The sequence below is a fragment of the Vombatus ursinus genome, unplaced genomic scaffold (assembly GCF_900497805.2).
Source record: "Vombatus ursinus unplaced genomic scaffold, bare-nosed wombat genome assembly UNPS02014935.1, whole genome shotgun sequence".
Taxonomy (NCBI): Eukaryota; Metazoa; Chordata; class Mammalia; order Diprotodontia; family Vombatidae; genus Vombatus; species Vombatus ursinus.
The window spans coordinates 3,213,109-3,227,167 of NW_020954713.1; the positions used below are offsets into that span (position 1 = coordinate 3,213,109).

Consider the following 14,059-nt stretch of genomic DNA (forward strand, 5'->3'; position numbering starts at 1 on the left):
CCCCCCCCCCCATTAATACTGGCCCTTCCTCCCTTCTTCCTGCTGTGGCGGGCTGATGCCACCATCAACTCTTCCTTGCCACCCCCCACAGGACAAAACAGAAGCCCCAAATTAGAAAGGGGGTATTTAGAAGGTAACACCTTTTTCCATCACTAACTTGTTCAATTTTATACACTTTTAAAAAAAATCAGCACATAACCACAAGTTCACATTTTCACACACAGTTCTTCTACTTGGCAAATAAATAGTAAGTGCTTAATGAATGCCCATTTCCTTCCTTTGGTTCCTTATCTCCGGTTAACAATAACTGGTATTTATACAGGGCTTGGAAGTTTGCAGTCTTCTTTACACACATGATCTCATTTGAGCCCCACAATGTCCTGTAAACCCCCACTTTACAGATGATGAAACTGAGGTTCAGAGATGCTAACAGATTTCCTCATGGTCACACAGCTGGAAAACAGCCAAGGTAGAACATGAGCAAGACCTTCTCGAACACAAGTCCAGCATTCCTTAGGTTATGCCACGCTGCACCTAAGGCGACCCGCCTCAGACTGACACCAGCAAGATCAGAAAAGTGTGAATAACAAGAGTGACCTAAGAAAAAGGCAAGAAAGACCACCAGTCAGAACAAGCAGTGGCTGATGAGACCAAAAAAAGGCCTTTTTAGTGACTTTGCTGGAGAGGAGAGAAAGGATTTCACAGTAGGTCTGGGACCTGCATGAGATAATGAAAATAATTAACATAAAGAGGAATACTCGGTGATACTTGCTCTAACCACACCACTCCCCTTGCCCCTGGGTGTTTCATGTTAGGTCTTAAACCTAAAGTGTCCTACTTTAACAACAATAAAGACTTATTGTTCTTATCCAACACTTCCCAAAGCGGCAAAGATTACAAAAGATGGATATTCAGAATTAAAACAATGTTGTCTGGGGGTTGTGGAAAAATAGGCATATTCATACATTGTTGGTGGAGTTGCAAATTGGCACAACCATTCTGGAAATCCACCTGGAATGACGCAAATAGAGTGGCTAAAATATTCCTATTCCTTTGACCAAGAGAAATCAGACCATACTTACAGACAAGTAACTTGATAAAAAGAAAGTCTCTCTATATGCCAAACTATTTCTGGAAGCACCTTTTGTGATAGTAAAGAACAAGAAACAGTAGATTGCCCATTGATTGAGGAATGGCTAGACAAATTCTGATGCATAAATGTAATGGAATATTATTGTGCTATATATAAAAACAAAAAGACAAATGGAAGCATGGAATGATTTACATGAACTAATCCACAGTGGAGTAAATTAGAGCCAAGAAAACAATATACACAGTGGTCAGAACAATGCCAATGGAAAATATCACAGTGACTACAAGTAAATGTTACAAAATTACAAAGAACAAGTTTGCTCCTCCCAGAGAAGGGACAAAAGACATACCCCCACCCCACTCCTTTGCAGAGGTGGGGGGGTCCACAAGTGTGGAACACTGTACATACGTATGTTCTGAGGGATTTTTTACCTTCCTATTTTTTCTTTTTTTTTAGTTCTTTGTTATAGAAAAGATGGCTCTCTGGGAGGGAAAGAAATACAGAAAGTTGGATAATGTGAAAACAAAACAAAACAAAATCAATAACATTTATTAATAACTAAAAGTACTTTGTAAACCATTTACTGCTTCCTAGTCATCGACTGATACATTCATTCATTCCATCTCAAATATTTATGACTTAGATACTGCTGGTGAAATTAAAAAAAAAAAAAAAAAAAGCCAGTCCCTACCCTCAGGGAGTGTCTAAACAAAATCTGATCCATGCCCTCCCCGTATGTGGGAAATTCACACGTGGCCCCAGCAATGGCAAGGTCACGTTGTTCCCTATGTGGGCCACTATGTTTTGAGAATATCTTGGTATAGTGGAAAGAATACTGGATTCAGAGCTAGATTTTCAAACCCTGTCTCTGGCACTTACCACAGTGCCAGTGTAAGCTTGGGCAAGTTAACCCCTCTCTGGGTCTCAGAGTTTTCTTGGCATTGTGTGAATACCAATGAAACACAGTGGACTGTCTCTTGATCCCCCTCCCCTCCCGTTTCTGACCACATGGTGGACCTAGTTCCTTTTCTGGCTGTATGGTTTTTCTACAGTATCTTCAATAATAATGCAAATTAGAAAACGCTAAATGCAGAAGAAAAGTAGTGTTAGATCGGATGAGTTTGGAGGAAAAATTATCACTAAAGAAATAACAGTTGTCAAGGAAATGACTTCTATTAGGATCATTAAAGGCACCCTCCCTGGCTTAATATTTCTTACCTGAAGCATAATAAATAAACAGTAGGGAGGTGGATCTCACATCTTTTGGTTTCATTTAACTCTTCCCTCTCCGTCACCCCTCATATCCAATCAGTTGACTAGTCTTGTTGACTTAAATTCCCCAACATCAGTCTCCTTTCCACTCATATGGCCGCCATGCTGGTTTGGGCCCTCCCTCCATCCCACCTGGTCCCTAATCATCCCCCGCTCCAATAACCTTCCTGACCAAAGATCTCATCGTATCACCTGCATGAAAACTTTTCTGGGCTGCTTCTTGCCTCTAGTATAAGATACAATCTCCTCAGCCCTCATCCAATCTGACTCTATCCAGTCTACACTCTGGGCTTACTGGACACATCCTAGGCCACCACCAGTCATCTTGACCTATGCCTTGCCACGGGACTCCGGTGACGCTGGAGGCAAGAGTGAGGCTGATGACTTTGGGCAGCTCTATCTCATAGAAATGCAATTCACACACAAGCGGAGACGTCACTGGTCCTCTTCAAGAACGAAGGAGGAACAACAACAAATAACTTGACACATCACTTCTCCGTTCTAGCTGAACTGGACAACCTGCCGTTCCCTGTAGACAACATGGTTATGTAGACAGCACGGTTACACCCCCTCTCCATTTCATCCCTCTTCAGCTTGGACTCTTACAATCCCCACTTTCCTTCAAGGCTGAGCTCAAGCATTAGGCCTGCAAGAGGCCTGTCCCGATCATTCCCCCAATTCTTAACTGCTGCTGTTGTTGTTTTACTCTTCTTGACCCTATTTGGGGTTTTCTTGGCAAAGATATTAGAGTGGTTTGCCATTTCCTTCTCCAGTGTGCCCCCATTTTGCAGATGAGAAAATTGAGGCAAACAAGGTTAAGTGATTTGCTCCGGGTCAGACAGCTAATAAGTGTCTGAGGTTGGATTTGAACTCAACCTGTCCTGACTCTAAGCCCAATACTTGATCCACTGGGCCACCAAGCTGCCCCCAATATTATTACATTTGTTTACCACCCTCAGTTGTTACCATTCTGCAGTTATTCTGCACATATACTCACCTTCTGTGCATGGTTCCCTCAGGCAGTTTTGCTGTACCTACTCCTGCCCCTACCCCTGCCCCCCACTCCTAGAGAGCAGGAGGGCCTAGCACACACTGCCTGACCACTATGATCCCTTTAATAAATGTTTGTCACATTTAACTACATGCATGCAGAAATATATTCATTAATTCAACTCACTGATATGGGGGGGGGTGGGGGAAAGGTTGGTGAGATGATAGGGGGAAAAAGATGAATGATATAACCCTTCCTAGACTGTGTGTGGGGGGTGGAAGGAGATAAAAACGATAGTCAATAAGCATTCATTATGTAGCTACTATGTCCTAAGGACTGTGCTAACTGCTAAAGATAGAAAAAGAGGTAAAAGATAAGTTTCTGCCCTCAAGTATACCACAATCTAATGAGGGAGGCAACGTGTGAACAACATGTAGAAAAAAAGCCAAATACAGGAGAAATAGAAAATCAAAATAATCAACAGAGAAAGGCACTAGAAATAAGAGGGATCAGGAAAGGCTTCCCGTAAAAGGTGGGATTTTATGAGCAGGGTCTTGAAGGAAGCCAGGAAAGCCAAGAGGTGGAGATGGGGAAAGAGGGAGTTCCAGGCATGGAAAGCTGCCATGCTGGCACTGGGAGATGGAGCGTTTTTGTGAGGAACAGGAAAGAAGCCAGAGTCACTGGACTGGGAGATGTGGAGCTTGGAGGGGCAGAAAGAACTCTTACTGGCTCGGAGAGCCAGGTCTTTGATTTGGAGAGATAAATCATATATTTGGCCTGGAGAGACTAGTCCCACCCCCTTATTTCAGAGAGGAGAGAGGTTAAGTGACTTGTCTGGGGTCCCACTGCTAATAAAGATGCTGGAACAGGTTTTGAAGCCAGGAATTCCTAGGGCTCTCAATCAGGTGCACTTCCTACTACACTACCCAGCCTCTCTCCTCTGGACTCTGTGCCTACGTTGCCCGTCCCGAGATAAAGTGGGAGTTGCTCTGAAAAGGGCAAAAGTACCCTCTTGACAAAGGCATCATCCATGTTTCCTGGAGGCCATCCCGAGCTCCAAGCAGGAGCCAGTCCACCCCCCAGGTGTCCTTGGAATCATGTCCCCAGCAATTTTTATGTTGCTATTTTTAGTTGCACTCCGAGGTATTATTATGCAAGGCCAATAAAAGCCACCAATTGGGTTGGGGCACCAGCCATGGAGAGATAAGAAGTAATTAGAACTTGGCAGAGAGAAGCCCTGATTGTTCCCCCCCCCACCAGGTGAGGTTGAGGTTGCTTGCTCTGCCTTGTGGTCCCAATGAAGCTTGGCCTGGACCCCCACTCCCACCGTTCCCAGAAGCATCATTTGCTTCTTTTTCTCTTCCTTACGCATCCACCTCCGCTTAATAATAACCCAGAGCAGTGAGCTTATTATGTGTCAAGCCCTGGGAACTTTTTATGTGATAAAGTGTGAGCCCTTTGTAGAATATAAGCCCCTTGGGGACAGGCATGATTTTGGTGGGGTTTTTTGTCTGTCTCCTGTTTCAGTGTGCAGTATACAGTAGGGACCTAATAAATGCTTACTGAATGATTTTGACTTTCTCCTTGTAGAAAGAATGTAAGCTCCTAGAAAGCAGGAATTACATTCTTTGTGTCTCTGTCTCTCTCCAGTGCCGGCAGAGCCAATCAGTCATCAAGCATTTATTAAGTGCCGACTGTGTGCCAAGCACCAGGCTAAGCTCTGCAGATACAAAGAAAGGCAAAAGACAGCCTCTGGCCCTTCTTTCTGCTCCGGGATTCTTGGTGCAGTCAGAATCTAAGGAGAGAGGCAGCTAGGTGGCACAGTGGATAGAGCACCAGCCCTGGAGTCAGGAGGACCTGAGTTCAAATGCGACCTCAGACACATAACACTAGCTGTGTTACCCTGGGCAAGTCACTTAACCCCATTGGCAAACAAAAACAACAAAAAACAAACAACGCCTCCCCCCCCAAAAAATAAAAATCTAAGGAGAGAAAAGCTGCAGAGGGGTGTGGTGGCCCAGGTCAGCCAGGGAGGGATACAAACCATCATGAGTCACCACTGATCTCCCTCTGTCTCTCTCTCTCACTGATGAGTGAGCAGTCTCACCTGTGCGCAAGGTACCAGACATCATCAGTCATGGGACTGGGCCCTCCTAGAGCTAAGAGGAACCACTAATAGAGACTTGGTCCACCCCCCATCCCAATTCGGGGTCACTGTGTCTGGGAGGAGGATCAGGGTGGGAGATTGTTTATTACTGATGATGATGGCTAGCATTTACATACAGCTTTAAGCCTTGCAAATTTTATCCTCACAACTAAACTGAGAGCTAAGTACTAGTACTGTTTTTACAGATGTGGACACCAAGGCAGGCAAAGGTGAAGTGATCTGCCCAGGGTTCACACACCTCCTCTTTGAGGCAGGATTTTAATGTAATGATAAAGTAATCAGGCCAGGACCAAATCCAGCACCCTAAGAGCCCCTCTGGAAGGCCCCTTTGGGGCCCCAACTGCATCTTTGATCTTTGGGTAAATAAAAACCCCCAAATTGGTATTCCTCCAGGTGGCGATTGCAGAAACCATATTAACCAGCCCGCTGCCTCAATATTACAAGGCCTCTACTCTAAGGCACACACAGGCAGCCACACTGGCGTGTTAATAACCCCTTCGTCCAGGGAGGTGGAGGCCGGCTGATTTTCCAGGCCAGACAGATTCAGCCTGAGAGCCGCTGCCATTTAGGGAGGGTCCCTGGGCACTCCCGCTTAAAAGCATGGCCTTCTGTATTCCCCCAAGATCTCATTCCCTCTTCTTGCCTGCTGATGGCTTCCTAGGCCACCAGGGCATGTGAATGTATCTTCCTTCTGAGGGAGAGCCTGCCTCCCTGGGGAAGGAGTCACACTCGGCAAGTGGACAAGTTATCCTGATTATCCAGAAAGTTGATAAAGTTGGTTTGACAAACCAACTGCTCTCTCCCACATATTCACATGAATAAGAGGAACTGGGGATGTTTATCCCAGAGAAGGAAGGGGAAACAAGGTCTCAGCCTCAGTTTTCTGCATCTGTAAAATAAGCATTAAAAAGCCTTCTGGCGCAGAGGTTAGAGCTCTGGCCTTGCAATCAGGAGGACCTGAGTTCAAATCTGGCCTCAGACACTTGACACTTACTAGCTGTGTGACCCTGGGCAAGTCACTTAACCCCCATGGCCTCACCAAAAAAAAAAAAAGCTTTCTGGTGTTGCTGGTATGGCTGTGAGACGTGGAACAAGGAACATCACAGCAGTCTCCAAAGAACCTGAAATAAAGATTTATCACAAGAATCTCTGGAGAACTCACGGGCTCACAGATTTAGACCTACAAGGGACCTCACAAATCAAGCCCAACTCCGTCATTTTACAGATTAATAAACAGAGCCCCAGAGAGGTTAAGTAATTTGCCCAAAGTCAGTAAAGAAGAAGAGCTCGGACTTGAACCTGGGTCTTCTGACTTCAGATTCCAGTTTGGCTGCTGGTTCATCAAGGCTTTAGAACTGGGAGGGACCTCAGACACCATCTTACACCCCTCCCCCCATTAACAAAGCGACTTGGCAAAGATCAAGCGGGTAACATGAATCAGAAGCAGGATTTGAACTCAGGGTCTCCAAATCCACTTTCCCCTGGACCACATTGCCACCGATGGAAGTTACAATGATGGCTTGTTGGGAGGGAAATATTCCTAATAATTAAAGCTATCCCTGCATGGAAAGGCCTGCTTCAGCAAGCAGGGAGGCACCGGGAGAGAAATGAACCAGAACAGGAGGCCCCCTTGGAGTCTTAAGACCTTTCTTCCTTTTGCCTAAAGCAAAGCTTCCAGCTCCCCAACTAGTCTAACAGGGAAGTGGGCCTTTCTCTCTCCAGGGTCATCTGCAGACTCTGCCAAGAGGCCAAACTTCTCCACGGTCTTTCTCCCACACGTTTTACCTCCCAGGGGAACGAGGCCTCCCGGACCCCTCAGAGGGAGGGTGGAGTGGGTTTTGCCTGCCCTGGGCCCCAGCTGAACGAGCAGCTCTGTGCAGATTTGGGAACAGTGCCCAGGCACTTGGGCCTGGCACCCATCGGGCTGAGTGGGGAAGTTTTTCCTCCTGTCAAGCCTAAAACTGCCTCTCTTCAACTTTCCCCAAAGGCTCCCCTGGAGCCAAGCAGAACCAGACCAATCCCTCTCCTTCTCCCTCATGACAGCCCTCCAAGGCCTGGTGACAGCTTCCCTGTCCTGCCTGAGACTGCTGCTCCAGATAAACATCCCCCATTCTGCCTTCAGACTCCCCACTGTGGTGGATGCTTGAGTTATGGGTATTCCTCCTAAAATGTGGTGCCCGGAGTGGGGCACAGGACTCCAAATGGGGTCTAATCAGGGCAGAAGGCAGCGGAACTATCCCCTGCCCCGTTCTGGCCCCAGGCCTTTCAACAGAGCCAAGAACCAAGTTAGTCTCTGTGGCTTCCACCTCACACCAGTCCTGACTCATATGAGATAACATTTGCAGAGGCACTCAGCTGGGCACCTGGCACCTACAGGCACAAGAGAAAATGCTTATTCCTTTCCTTTCTCCTCCTATGAAGCTTACAGCACTGCAGGTTTCCCTCAGACCTTTTCCCCATGAATTACTTTGTAACCAAGTCACCTTTATCCTCCACTTGTATAGCTGAGTTTTTGGACCCTTAGGTAGAAATTTACATTTGATCACTTCCTTAGATCTGAACAACTCTTTTAGCTTCCTGATATCATTTTACCTCCAGACTGTTTCATCCAACAAGCTAGTCAGCCCCTCCAGCCCACCATCTATTGTCTTCAGTTAATCGTTACAATGTGAAATAGCACAGAGCCAAAGAAGGCAGAGCCCTGAGTGACTACACTAGAGACTTCCCTACGTGATCCACAGATCACCAGTCTTCAAATCTGCCTAACATAAGCTCACATATCTACAGGACCCTCACTGTTCTTGAAATAATTCTAAAGGGGTAGGCAGTACTGCTGCTATTATCCCCATTTTAGAAAAGGAAACTGAGGTTCATAGGGTCACATGGCTTTTAAGTGTGAGGGTCAATCCTCCCGATTCCAAATCCAAGGCTCCCATCACTACACCATACTTACTCTTACCATCGTGGTCCTGAGGCTGGGGAGTGCCCGGGTAAAAATGGGCAGAGCTTGTGTAAATATAGCTGGGCATCTGAATCCCAGGCTCCATGACACAGACCCTGTACTGTTCTTTTGCACTCCTGGATACCCTATGTAGATGTGTAGATAGTGGGACCTTGGGAGCATCTGGTCAGGCTCTGTAGGCCACAAAAATGACAAGTTTGTGTGCTACCCCTTTTCAACCCGGGTTGAAATTGATGAGACACTGACATCCTAAAAAGGGGGACTTCAACCGACCATTTAACAACTCAATACAAGCGTCAGCCTCCCCAGAGAACAAGACAAAAGTGAAATAAATAATCCCTGCCCTCAAGAAGCTTACATTCTAACAAGGAAGACAACACCTAACAACACAAATAAATATCGACAGCATATACAGAAAATGAATACAAGATGGCTTTGGGAGAGAAGTCAGGAAAGGCGATAGAGCAAAGGTGGTGTTTGAGCTTAACTGTGAAGGGAACCAGGGATGCCAAGAGGCAGAGGAGGAGCATTCCAGGCAGAGAAGGGAAATGGAATGTCACACATTCTACAGGCCAGTATTGCTACTGGTCCATGAAGAGTGGAGAAGGGAATAAAGCGTAGCAAGACTGGAAAGCTAGGGAGGGGCTGGGCTGTGAAGAGCGCTGAGTAGCAGGAGTTTACATTTTATTCTGGAGGCAACAGAGAGCCATTAGATTTTACTGAGCAGGTGAGTAACGTGGTCAGATCTATAAATCAGCAAAACCAGTTTGGTGGCTGTGTAGAAAAAGGATTCACGAGGATCTTGTCTCAGGAATGGGGATCTCCCGGCTTCTCATAGGTAAAAGCTCATCCCTTGTGTTTCCTATGCTGTTTCATAAAGTGTAACCATCACCACCAGCTCTTTGAGAGCAGGAGCAGATTCATTTTTACCATTATCTATCCAATGCCCAGTACAGAGTTCCTACTTAATCCATGGTGAATGGAATTGAATAGAACCAAGTTGGCCCTCAGCACTCTTAAGGAAGAAGTGAGATCCTAACAATTTGAATGATAAATGAATGGAGCTTTTCAGGGGACCAGAGGCACAGTCAAAAGTTAGAGGGCTTGGGTTCAAGTCCCACTATCCCTATCTTCATGACCTTAGGAAAGTTATTTTAGCACTCTTTACTCAGCTAAGTGTCCAATCATGCCTTCCCCAGGATAGGCTGATCTCCTGCAATCTCATCAGTTTTGGTTCCACAACACCTTCTCACCTCCCTTAGCTGCCTCTCCCCTTTGACTAGGAGGCTGGAGGCTGGAACAGTAAACTTCTAGAAAATGCTTATTGCCTTCCTTTCCTCTCCTATGAAGCTTACTTCCTTCATAGAGGCCGCTGAACTTGCCTGCTCACTCTCCATTCTGCAGCAGCTCTGCTCGGTTTTGACTCTACTGAGCACCATCTTCCATGCAGGGTGCCCTCCTGGTGACCTCTCCCCACCCATTCAGCTTCCTTCAGTGTGTTCTAATTTCCCCATTAGATTGTAAGCTCCGTGAGGGTAGGGACTGTCTTTTTTCTTATTTGTGTATGGGACACGGGTCCACCCCTGTGGCTGGCACACAGTACGCACTCATATGTGATCCCATTTCCTCTCTGTAAAGTGAAGAGTTAGGACTAGATGTCCCTTCCAACTCTATGATGCCAAGATCCGAAGAACCTGGACAAATCAGACTGTCATCAAATGACAAGCTGACGCTGATCTATCTGGGCAGCAGAAAAGGGAAAAGCAGCGTATTTATCAGAACCTGAACCATCAGGAAAAAATGTTTTTAAGTTCTAACCCAGCCAGGAGGGCCCAGGATTCATTCCAGCAGCTCTCAGGCACCAGGCCAATGACCTACCTACCGCAGGGCAACCTCAAAGTTCTGGCCAGATCCGAGCTGGAATGACTCTGGGCACGTGCCAGGGGAGAGAACCTGCCATCAAGGGTATAGTCCACAGTCCCCACATCTGAAGACAGAGTCCCCCACCACTGGTGAGGAGGCACTTTGGGGGCTCAAAGCCACGGACTCCGAGCAGCCCTAGATTCAGCCTCGCATGCTCTCACAGGCTGTCTGAGGGGCTGTCCCGCAGGCCTGGAATTCAGTCTGGCTTCTCACCTCTGCCTCCTCCTTTAAGGAATCCTTTTGGGATTCCTCCTTCGGGAGGCCAGGAGTCATTAGGCCTTTTGGCCTCCTTCTCTCCCTCCTCCAATTATTAGTCATTGATTTATCTGTGTAGCTGTGGTGGTGTCCTCCTCCCCAGGAGATTGTAGGCACCTGAAGGGCAGGGACTGGTTCACTTTATATGTCTCTGTATCCCCCCACTGGCACCTTGTGTGTGTTTACCATATGCTGGTTAGATCAGAGTGTCTCAGGTCTTCTTGACTCCAAACCCAAGACTCCATCAACTACTTTGTGCTATCTCTAATCTCCCAAGAAGTGGCATTCCACCCCTTTATGATATGTTGAGATAACAAGGTAATTTGAGCTGAGAAAGTACATTGAAGCACAGTGCATAAAGTCTGTCTGACTAGAAATCAGAAGTGTAATCAGTGTGAGACCCTGGGTAAGTCGCTTAATGACTTTGAGCCTCAGTTTTTTCATCTGTCAGGGGATGATAATAATTGCATCCTTGGATGCTACTGGGCTGTTGTGACAACCATTCAAAAATCATTTACAAAAGTGTGTTGGGAACACAGAGACAAAAATAGTCTGTGGTAGCTCAGTGGAGCTCTAATGTACAAAACAAAGACCTGAGTTCAAATCCAAACTCAGACACTTACTAAATGTGTGACCCTGGGCAAGTCGTTTTGTCTCTGTCTGCCTCAGTTTCCTCAACTGTAAATAATAATAACACTTTTCTCCCATTGTTGTTGTGGGTATCAAATGAGCTTTAGCACAGTTTGCCATATAGTAAGTGATATGTAAATGCTTATTCCCTTCCCTTATCCCCCCTCTAGCAAGGAAAACCACATTATACAGATAAAAAAAATGCAACAAATATATACAAAGTAATGGGGGGAGAGGGGTGGCATTAGCAGCTAGTGAATAATATATGTAAAATGCCTTCCAAACCTTGAAATGCTATATAAATCTCAGGTATTATATTAACAATGGGGACGAGGAGGAGGGAAGGGGATGAGAAGGCTGATTCACCAGGAGGTGAGCTTTCAAAGAAAATGAGATTTATGAAAGGATGACGCAGGAAGGGACTACATGGTTGGGGGGGGCAGGGGAGGAAGGAAGGCAGGCTGCTTGTGTCAATGCCAAGAGTGGAGACCACCCTAAGTACCCCAATTTGGCAAGAGTGCAGAGCAAATGTGTTTGGAAAAGGGTAGATGGGAGCCGGATGGTGGAGGGCTTGGAATGCCTGTGTGATACCTGCAATTGCTTTGCTGGGTAATAGGGAGCCATTGGAGGTTTTGGGGGCAAAGGGAGACTGGTGATTGGGGCAGATTATTTTGGCAGCCCTGCGGAAGATGGAGTGAGGAGGAAGAGAGCTGGAAAGCAGGGAGACCAAATAGGAAGCTGTTATTAGAGCAATAAAGGAAGAACAGGGGAAGAGGAAACAAAAGATAGTCACTGGAGCACTCGGCCTAGAGAAGAGCTCTTCCTGCCAAACCTAGGGCCTGGCACACAGCAGGAGCTTAATAAATGCTTGGTGACAAGACTAGATCTGATCCCCCAAGAAAGAGCAGCCCCCACAGGCCCGTCCTGAGGGAGTTCTACAAGCTGTTACATAAATAGACCGCAGCCCAGTATTTGACCTATATTTGAGGGGGACTGGCTCCCACCGGCTAATTCCATCCCGCCCCCCACCCCAAAAAGCCCAGCTAGCTGGTGCTAATCCTTTTAAATGGTTAGCAATTTCTGCTGACCTTCTGCATTTAGGGATCAAACTGGTGAGGCAGAAAGACAGCAGAATTCATTTCATTTCGCTTATTTATTTATTTGGTGCTGGGGTGAATAGGGAAGGCAAGGAAACTCAGACCATGTATGGAGTCTTACAGAATCCTAGAGGGATCAGTCTGGGGTTTGGGATTTCTGTTTTGGGGGTTGGGGGAGGGCCTCTGGAACCTAAGAGAAAACCTCCTTGGCCTATGAGGCTACCATCTTTAGGTCAAAGCAGAAAATAATATGCTTTCCTGTCAAACTATTCACAGAGAAGGGCCGAGGAACTAGGCATCCTACCTCAGAAAAGTCTAAACCCCCCTCCTGAGGTCAGCATGGTATAATGCAAAGAGGAATCAGTGGTACTGGGTTCAAATCCTTGGCCACATGGCAATTCTAGACCTCATCTGAAAAAAAAAAAAAAAAAGAGGGGAGTTGACCCAAACGGATGTGATGTCTCCGATCTCTTCTTAGCTCTGACTTTCCTCTTCAGCTTTATCTTTGGCCCTTGCCTCCAGACCCACTAAGAGAAGGCATCTATAAGTATCCTGTTTTTTCCTGCCTGTTCTTCTTCTCCCATGGGGGAAGAGAGGGCAGGAGCCCAGAAAAAGCACTGGGGGGAGGGTGGGGTTTTTGAAACTGGGTGCCTAACTGTCCACTCCCCTCTAGGGAAAGTCCACAGGGAAGGCAGCACTGACCACAGGAAAGGATGAGGCAGAGGTCAGACACCACCACCACCCCTCCCCCAAACAGCTCTCCCCTGCACATACTCCAGCTCCTTCTCTGATGAGCCACTCTCCTCGTCTTCCTCTGATGCCATTTATTAAGGATTCTGCAGCAGCAGCTGCGGCTAGGCTGGGCCCCCCTCCCCAGATCCACTACCATCACAATCCCACCACAAACCCAGCTTGCTCAGGCTCCCACAGGGAGTCCATGCCCAGCATCTTAAGTGGCCTGGTAACCTCCAGGCAAACCAGCGTCTACCAGGGACCCTGGGGAAGAAAAGGGCTTTGGAGCTGGCCCTCAAAACCACTACAGCCAGGGAAGGGAGGGTGGAAGGAGCCTTGAGAAGTACCTATACACAATCTGGAAAGCACAGGACAAAAAAGGCCTGCTTAGAAACCACGTCTCACCCTGCCCTGGACTCTGCTGCTTCTAAGCAGCTGGAGGAAGCTGGGCTGCAATGGGGAGTGACCAGTGCACAGCCACCTCCCTCAGCTTTGGGCCCCAAACAGGCCAACTTACAAGCTTTGTAAACTTGGCCAAATCGCCTCACTTTGCTTCTCTGTAAAAGGAGGAGGCTGACCCAGATGATCTCTGAGCCTGCTCTCTCGTTTCTACCCTAACCCTAACCCTAATTGCGCACCACCAACTGCCCGAGGTCCTGGGCCTGAACCAAAGTGGGCCCAATCGTGGCTGCCCACCTGTCACTGGCCTCTCTTAGCCAGGCAGCTGATGCTGTACAGAGGGGGCTAACAGCTGGTCACTCTCCCCATCCCCACCCAGAGCTCCCCCTTCTTGGAGTCAGGGGGAGGGAGGCCTTCATTTATAAATATCCACACCCCCTGACAACAGGGCTGCCCATCCCCACCCCAGCCCACTTTTATCTCTGACAATCAACAGCAGCATAGGCATAAACATCCTTCTATCCTATAAACTTCCCTT

General features: G+C 47.1%; 1 protein-coding gene across 1 annotated transcript in view; it reads right to left on the reverse strand.

The window, feature by feature from the left end:
- The window catches only part of FBRSL1 (fibrosin like 1), a 317,105-nt gene that overhangs the window by 262,134 nt on the left and 40,912 nt on the right, over nt 1-14,059 (reverse strand).